This window comes from Lampetra fluviatilis, chromosome 35 (assembly GCF_964198595.1).
Source record: "Lampetra fluviatilis chromosome 35, kcLamFluv1.1, whole genome shotgun sequence".
Taxonomy (NCBI): Eukaryota; Metazoa; Chordata; class Hyperoartia; order Petromyzontiformes; family Petromyzontidae; genus Lampetra; species Lampetra fluviatilis.
The window spans coordinates 139,152-148,971 of NC_136309.1; the positions used below are offsets into that span (position 1 = coordinate 139,152).

General features: G+C 44.7%; 1 protein-coding gene across 2 annotated transcripts in view; it reads right to left on the reverse strand.

The window, feature by feature from the left end:
* LOC144944455 (stannin-like) overlaps positions 1 to 9,532 on the reverse strand; it is a 50,242-nt gene extending 40,710 nt beyond the window's left edge. For both annotated transcript variants that reach the window (XM_078872607.1, XM_078872606.1), the window contains exon 1: positions 9,338 to 9,532. The gene's annotated coding sequence lies outside the window, so the exon portion shown is untranslated. The remainder of the gene's footprint in view (positions 1 to 9,337) is intronic.
* Between the last annotated feature and the right edge of the window lie 288 nt (positions 9,533 to 9,820).

Consider the following 9,820-nt stretch of genomic DNA (forward strand, 5'->3'; position numbering starts at 1 on the left):
TTACCAGAGCTGCTATGGCTGGTGGAGCCTAAAAGGCTTGGGGGGCCTGTGTTTTAGTGCTTTTCCCTGATGTAACATGGAAACTGATGGAGAAAATGTTACAAAAGCTGAATATTATGCAAGGAAGTGTGGTGATGCATGCTTAGAATTATATCGAGGATAAAAAAAAAACTCGGACATAGTCTTCACTGCAATACAATTATTGGACGTTGGAAGAACAACCCATTGAAGAATGGGGATTATGGCCCATGGACAAAACCAGTAATGGAATGGTGGCCCAAGAAGAGAATGTGCCTAAGACAACCACGATGGATATAGAGCGATCCTGTAAGCTGTAGCGCAGGAACGAGATGGACCATGCTATCGCAAGAGAGTAAGGGACAGCAAAGACGTGGAGAGACCTTCACCCAGCAGAGGATAGATCATGACCGGTGATGCTGATGACGGTAGCTGCGTGAGTTTTACCAACTTACGCTTCTGCTTGCAGAGCGGGAGCGTTGCGAGTGCAATGGGTGTGTGGCGACGGTGAAGCGACGCGTTCCATCTCGAGTGCCGTGGCTTTCCATATACCACGTGTCTGTCACAGTTGAAACTGCTGTTAAGCAAGGCCCCATGACCGGCACGTCAGCTCTAAGCCAGGGAGACAATCGGTGGGGTCGGAGTTTGAAAGTATTTATGAATATTTTGGGTGGACCATTCCTCGCGACCACTTTGATACCACCGAGTTTGAGTGTGCCACTTGCAATTCATTAAGACCTCTACTAACGGCCCTCATCATCGCTTGAAGTCACGCAAGCCGTTTTGGACCCATGCGCTAAATCTTCAACGATTCAAATTCAACCCCGATGAAGCTTGGAGAGCTGAATGGAGTTCAAAAGAACTCTCAAACACCACCTTGGGAAATACCCAAGGCAGAAGATCCCTGGATTTGATCTTCCACGAAGCTCATAGTCCACCCTAAACCGCATCCGCGGATACCTGATGCACAAATTGAACATTAAAAACTCTCCAGTGTGCGCCTGGTCATCCAGGACAGAAGATACAACGTATAACAACACAATGCCCAATCTACAGATACGAATGAGTCATCACAGCAATACACTCCGCTGCTCCTGACGTCGTTGCTGGTTTGACCACCTGAACGTGAAATTGTAGTTGCTCTGCATCTACATCAGCCATACGAAAGAAGAAGACTTGGAATACAAGGGCTGGTCAAGATATGTTTTGTAGGCAGTGGTATTTGTAAATGTCGTATGCATGCCCAAGTTGTAATGATGGTAGTAGCCAATTGATGGCCCGAAAAACGTAAAATTTTGGCGGCCCCCTTTCAACGTTTAAAATGCAAAGTGAATGGACAGAAGAGACATGGACAAAAGATAGATATGTAGTGATCGAAAATTAATGTGGACAACAATAAATAGGGAGTAACGTGAGAGGAGATACAGACATTATAGATATTAGCGGTTTTGATGTTTACATTCATTGGCTCATGTTTATTTGAATTTTTATTTGACCCGGTATTTTGTTTTCTTCATAAATCTGGGCCCCCCTGAGCTCCTGGGGGATCTAAGCTGTGGCTTGGTTTACTTCGGCCTCGCACTGCCACTGATGGAGGCTTACTTATATTGCTTTGCATTTAAATGTAGTGTAGTCACTTCTATCGTGGCAAAGCTTATGCTTTTTATATGTAAATGAGGCTTACAACGAAGCCATTACAATCTTAAATTTCGATTTAAAGCTTTCGTGACTGCAGGGATTCATCTTATTGGTTCTTTCGGTAAAGTCACGTAGAAGGGAAGTAATAAAATAATAAAATTAAAAAATAAGAATTCAGACGCTGTCGCCTCGACAGACCTGGTTTTCACCTGAGGACGGCTGCTTGTGTTGTGGCCGAAACGTCGTGAGAATTATTTTATTATGTTTTACATTTTTTATTATTATTTTATTACTTCCCTTCTACGTGACTTTACCGAAAGAACCAAGAAGACATTACAATCTTGATTTGAAGCTTTCGTGACTGCAGGAATCCATACTATCAATCAGAGAAACAGCACAACCCCCGATAGCCTAAAATCGGTACTAGCTAGAGGACTGAATTTTGCTGTCACCCCCAAACACATCCCAGTGGATGATATAATTGCCCAGGTAGATGTAGCCCTCAAAGGCTTGGGACACATCCCGACAGACGTGGCAAGATCTGAAATTGCCACCATCCTTAAAAATGCTAAGAAACCCATTAGTAACATCAGCAAAGACGAGTGCTCTGAACTCGCCAAATTGAAAAAGAGAGAGGACATAGTCATCCTCTCAACCGACAAGGGCAATGCTACTGTCATCATGGATAAAACCACATAAAACAACAACAACAAAATCCAGGGCTTTATTAATGATGGCAGCTACACCAAAATCAACAAAGAGCCTACTAACAGCCTGGCTACAAAAACAACTAATCGAACCATGCAAACGGCTCTCCCTAAAACCTTCTGCTACTAGACCACCCAGATTCTATGGTCTTCCAAAAATCCATAAAGAAGGCACTCCACTTCGGCCCATCGTTTCCACTATCAACTCACCTCCCTACAAACTGGCCCGTTTTCTGTCTGATACCTTGCTTCCATTCACGGGCAAGACGACCTCGGCAGTACGTAACTCAGCTCACTTGGTCTCTCTAATCAAGGGCATTTCACTGTCCCCAGATGATTTGCTTGTCAGCTTTGATGTAGTTTCTCTGTTCACCAAGGTTCCTGGACCTGACACCTAAGCAATAATTAAAGATTTCGTCTAACATGGACTGAATTCTGATGTACCTGCTCTGGTTATGCATTGTCTTACCAACACTTACTTCACCTGGAATGGTACTTTCTACAAACAAAATGAAGGTACCCCCCCATGGGTTCCCCCTTATTTGCCTGATGACGACCGCTTGTGTTGCGATCGAAACGTCGTGATTTGTTTTATTTTATTTCTAACTACGTGACTTTACCGAAAGAACCAACGAGTCTGGAAGCCATTACACATTGCTAGAGCAAATCTATTCATGGTGATTTGTTACCCGATCCGAGGGTCAGGTGACTGTCATGTGTAGTAACTCCAGGTCCAGGTTGGCAGTGGAATCCACCTCGCGTTTTCCAGCCCAAAAAATAACCACGCATCCTCCCCGGAGAACGTGCTTGGCGAGAGTCTGGCTCATTCAACGAGTATCCACGTTTCTCTTCTACTCTAATCAGCTGCTCGTGTGGCCTGAACTAGGGGTACCACATGGCAGGTAATCTGCACTGATTAAAAACGCTTCTCCGTAGGAACATTGGTATGTTTATTTGGTATGGCTTCTCGTACAGACCAGAAAATTAATTCATAATAATGTAAAGGTTATATTTGTTTATAACAGGGAAGTTCAACCTGCCTTATTAATGGTGCACATCACAAGATCAATGCAATGGACAGTTAATATTGCAAAATGAAATGTTACAATATGCTCGTCAACAAAAGTAAATAAAATATTGTTAGGTCACACATTTTCGTGATGATTAATTTGTATATTTTACTTTAGCACCTGAAAACAGGTTAACATAGTTAATGTATATTATGGCATACAAACTGCCCAAATTCAGGTTACATATGTGTTATGATTAATCAATAATAATATTAATTACGGGTTAAGAAAACTCCACTGCAAGATTCTGTGCCTGCCATGGGGGTTTGACCATACTTCACCTTGCTGGTCAATGCAAGTTGGTGAAAATGGGAGGGGGGGAAAGACCAATTCAGATATCGCTTGCCACTGATGTTGGGTACGATGCGGAATTGAACTCAGGTCGCTGGGATCGTTTCTCAGTGCGCTAACCACTGTGCCACCATTCCAATACTATAACAGGGAAAACTGAACAATGCTGTATTTGACTGATCATTACCTCAATGGTACTCGTTTACAAACAAATACATCTCAAATACAGTACAGAACCACAAATCTAAAAATAATTAATGAATGAGTTTGCAATTTATTGTCTTTGCGCACAAAATACATGTTTGTGGAGTACTTGTGTGCACCCACGATGTAATACAATTCGTACGTGTGCGACAAGCGTGGAATGCACACCGCACGACTGTACAGCTGGCATCACATTGCCATGGGTAAGGAACGGGCCGCACACAGACAGAGACGCTATCGTACCACCACCGCTTCACACGGAATGCCCGGACACATTTGACACATCCTACATTGGCACGGAAAAAAACACTAATTACCAAGGCAACCTCTTAACTGCTGCGATGACCTTTTAAATGCTAAAGCACTATTATTACAAATTGTGATTTCATGCTAATTTGCCGATTTTAAAATTGCTCTGTGGTGTGAATGGAAAGCGCTGTAATTCCGAGTAATAAGATACCCAAAACAGGTATTACCTTTTTTGAGAACCCTCCTGAAAAAAGTTATTATTTCTAGGGCCATTAATAATTTAATAATGTACATCAATAACTTAATTTCCTTGTGAGCATGGACCTACTATGAACATTGCAAGGACACATTTAGATTTTTTGTTATTGTAAACAATGGATTGTGATTTTAAGCCAATGAAAAGACAATTCCATAAAAAAACTATAGGCATAGTTTTTCCACATATGCCTGCAATGATAGGGAGTGGCGGTGCAGTCGCTATGAACGCATGGACCTGAGTCTGATTCCTAGATGCAGCTAAAATCAGTGGAAAGTAATATCAAAATAGTCCTGGGATACCATCAATGGATGTCATGGGGAGTGCCTCATCCATTCGTGGAACTTGGAGAACTGAGAATTTGTTTTTCTTCTGCGATGCCATTTCAGGGTATAAAGGGAAAGGTGATAATGGAAATATGTACCAGAGTTCAACGGCTGCAAATGTGACTTGTTAAGTAGCCTCGAACCCCCAGTCCACCCTCCCACTCTCTCTTCCCTGCACTCCAACCAAAATATCAAAACAGATTATTACTGGGTGAGTGCCTCAGGCTAATTCTTATTTTGCTGTCTGTGGACGAGAGCTACTACACAATGCATAGCATCTGCGCTTTCTTGATACGAATACGACCAATAAGATCGATAATATTCAAATTTCACCTCATTCGGGTGAAATATATGATACAGATATTGATAATATCATGAATTTCAAAAATGTTAATATAAAAAAATTACCATGAATATTCATATTTTGTATTCATGTTTATGAATTTAAGTACAACATATCCCACTTTTAAATTTTACCTCATTTGAGGCCAAACACTTTATATTTCAACATAGCAACTTAAATATTAATTTTTTGGAAACATGACTGATCATTAACAAAATAGCCATCTTTGAAATGTTTTCTCATTCCGGTCAATTAATGGGGTCCACTTGGGTCGTTTTGTAAATCTCAATGTTAACCACGTCCCCAATCACCTGACATTATTGCATTTTGCTGCCGTCGAGCCCAGTAGATGAGGCCAGGTGATGTCTGCCCCTTCCATGGCAACGTGCAGCAGACGTTGTGATTGCTCGCAGGTTGTTTAAGTGCTCTCCGATGATTACGCTTTACATTCAGACGTGCTCTTCCTTAAATGAGAGATATATATTTAGTGTGTAAACTAGGAGATTGCATACTTGCCAACCCTGTTGATGTTGGCAGTCTGCTGTAATATTTTAAACTCTTTACTGTCTCCCGAATTGCAAAGCAATTTGAATATGTTTTCCCCCCCCAAATTTTTTCCAAAGTGGAATGTATCAATAGGGTGAAAAACATCGGCAGCTGACCGCCTTAATACGTGATAGCATACATGAGGTATGGTCCCTCAGTGCATAATCTGTCCATCTTTCATGGCAATGAGCCCATGTCACCTTTTAACCAGGGCGACCAGCGATGGCTGTAACCGTATCCCCTCCCAGGATGAGATGGAGAGCCGCGCTATCACTGTACGGTCAGCGCAGCAGTTGCACTCAAGTAGCACACACTACGACCGTATAAACAGCAGTGCCGGCAATTGTAGAGTGATATATTATATATACTGCCACAAATGAACCACAATATCTTGCTGATTTCATCAAGGAGCATAAACCATCACGCGAACTCCCGTCATCCTCACAACGGCTTTGGCTGGCGCGTTCAGATGCGCTTCTGCAGCCGTCTGGAACGCTCTTCCTTCCCATATTAGGAAGTCACTGGAGCTATGCACTTTTAAATTTAGATTGAAACCCCATTTCTTTAGAACTGCTTTTTGTGCTTGGTTTGTTGTCCTGACACACCTCCGATCAGCACGCTTGGCTACATGCGGCGTTGAAATAAGTTATACATACATAGAAAAACAAAACAGCAGCAGTTATGAATGCTCTCTGGTGGGAATATGAAAGGCGATTGATAGGTTTTGGTAATTGTTAAGTAAAAATATGCGTACACATTGATTATCTTTTTTATAAGTAACCTTTATAATATTGTTTCACTTTGTCTACCCTAGTAGTTTTAGTTACAGTAATTTAAAACGTTTTGGGTTCTTAGTTGGCATGGATTATATATATATCTCATAGGTCAACTGCAGTTCTGTCACATGGTGTTCACATTAGCGTGGACTGATTGATAAAATGTCAAGCATAAATTATATATTGGAGGCTACAGTACTTATCGCAATAGTTTAAGCCCTACCCGATCACACTGAGTGGAAGAACCCGTAACCTTGCAAGTTGAAGTGTTACTGCTTTATTGAATAGAACGTGGGGGGATGGCTCTGCCCTAGCGCTGTTGTGATTATATTCACCGCATCAACATAACCGCGTAGAATAACCACTTAATACAGCGAGCAGGGAGAGACAGAGAAAATTAACCGAGGTCCAATTATCCCTATTTTCTTTTAATTTTCCCCCGGGAGAGAGATGTTTTTTTGCTCACTGGGAAATGTAAGAATTTCCATCCCCATTTACACAATCAGAGCAGTACCTTGACTGTCCCATTGGTTATAATAAGAACGGTGCACAAGGTGGTGGTGTGGTCATCACCACGCCTGGCTGTCAATCTCTCCATGTCTGATGCTTACCTATTGCACCAGGTACTCATTCTGGTGAGTCACCGCACACACACATTCCCACATGCTCACGAGCACACCGATTCTGTATGAAGCATGTGTAACCTCTATCATTGTGCTACACACATACATACGTAGAAGAGAAGTGAGTTAGTGTATGTTGAATGCACAAACCCTCACGTTAACAGCCATACATTGCACGCATGACACACTAGATGACACGTTGCATATAGACATATGTTAAATATCAATAATTTGATGCTGCGTTTGGCAATGGTGCACAAAGGGGCCGTCCATAAATGACGTCACGCGATTTTGGACGATTTTTGACCCCCCCCCCCTTCGTCACACGACGTCACAAAAAGTCAGACCCCCCCCCCCTCAAATATGACGTCACAAAGCTCTGCCCCCCCTAAAAATAAAACATGCTTCAAATCTCTTTAAACTATTGTCATTGTAGTGCGTATTTAGTGTGGCACTGCACTCTGATGTTGTATAATAAAACATTTATTAAAAAGTATATTTAATTAAGAAGAACGTGTTGTCTATATTTATTTAAAGTTGCGCATTTTGATGTGACGTCACATTTGTCAAACCCCCCCCCCCCCTCGTCACACATGTCTGACCCCCCCCCCCCCAGGTGCGTGACGTCATTTATGGACGGCCCCAAATAACAACATCAACACATTTGTCAATGACACTGCTCTAAATGAATTACTGTTCTGGAATAGGCGACGTGTATGACAATGGCCCTTCATAGCACAACAACGTGCTATGAAGGACCATTGCAGTGTTATTGGTGAATTTGACTTGTTGACATTAAATACATACAGCATATACGATGTGAGCAAATCTAAACACGTGCGTGTGTGTGTGTACACTCACAGTATCGCACTCTGTGTGTGCGCGCTGGTTCACTCGCTGCACTGAACCGAACTACCCCGAGTTCGATTCCCGTTCACAGCAAACATCAGCGGCGAATGCATCTGAACGGGTCCTGGCTGGTTTCCCATTTCCATCGCGTTTCAAAACCCCGTACTTACTGAGCAGCCATGGTGCAGTATGGTCAAACAAACCCCCACGACTAATGCGGATATCGGAGACCTTCACGCACCATTGGATGGGCAAAGGGCTCACAACCCACTAACATGGAACTTTGGTCCAACATTGATCCAACGGTTCCCACAACATGTCTCAACGTATGGCCAACGTTGGGCTAACGTATGTCCAAATTTTGTCCAACCATGGCCCAACATTGGTCCAACGTTTCCAACCACTTACCAACGTTGCCCTCACGTTGGTATGTTTACTGGGACAGGCTGTCCTTCACTGTTATCGTAGAAATAGAGAACAATTTACTTATTACGAGAGTTGTCTTTACATTGCAATATTAGTACACGCATGCGTAGTGGCATGTATAGGGATTACGTAGGATTACACACTTAAACATGGAGATGCCCATCTATATATACACACAGCGTATTCATTGAATAATAATAATAGCTCCTTAGGATAACACAATCATGAAAGTCACACATGCGCCCTCCGCACGCATGCCGCATGCGCGCGCGCTGTAAATCAGAATCCAGATTATTTGAACGATGTCACCCTACATTGGACACACTGCACATGGCTTACTTGCACACTCAGACACACACACACAGACACACAGACAGACACACACACTCAGACACACACACACACAGACAGACACACACACTCAGACACACACACACAGACACACAGACAGACACACACTCAGACACACACACACATACAGACACACACACACAGACAGACACACACTCAGACACACACACACAGACAGACACACACAGACACACACACATACACAGACACACACAGACACTCGGATGCAACGCAGCCCTGACCACTGCGTTGTCCGCAGTCCGTGCAGTCGGCACGCGGGACCCATGACTCCGTCTGTGATGCGCAATGCCGCGTGCATGTACACACACGTGTACACACACGTGTACACACACGTGTACACACACGTGTACACACACGTGTACACACACGTGTACACACACGTGTACACACACGTGTACACACACGTGTACACACACGTGTACACACACGTGTACACACACGTGTACACACACGTGTACACACACGTGTACACACACGTGTACACACACGTGTACCCCGTGTAGCCTTCAACAGCACACGGCTGGGGGCCGGGGGGACGAGTGCTGTTCGCGAGCACCCATCACAGCGCGCACGCGACACGTGACGCACGACACGGACAGCAGGACGCCGTTCTGGTGGCCACCACGCATTCATCTCCTCTTACCGCCAGTGCCGAGCCCCTCTGCGTTAATCCTCGCCGCGCACGAGCCGTACTGGAGAGAAGGTGGCGGTGGTCGACTGGCCGTGGTGGTGGTCGACTGGCCGTGGTGGTGGTGGTCGTGGTGCTGATTGTTGACGCGCGCTCCGTGCGGGATGGAGCCGCCGGCTCCGACTGCTGCGTTCGTCTCCGCCCCCCGCCCCGCCCCTCGCCCCCGCCCCGCCCCTCGCCCCCGCCCCTCGCCCCCGCCCCGCCCTTCGCCCCCGCCCCGCCCCCTGCTGTGTCTGTGGCCAATGGGAGGAGCCCCTCAGCCGCCGTCTCCTGCCTGCAAATCACGCGTGGCGCGGCGGCGTGCGCGGCGCATCAAAGCCGCGGGGTTTTTATGAATCGCATCCCCCCGCCTAATAACATGGAGAAACATATCAACGCTTCACCCACAACTCCATGCTGCAAAATACGGTGCTCCGTAGCAGACATGCACGTGCGTGT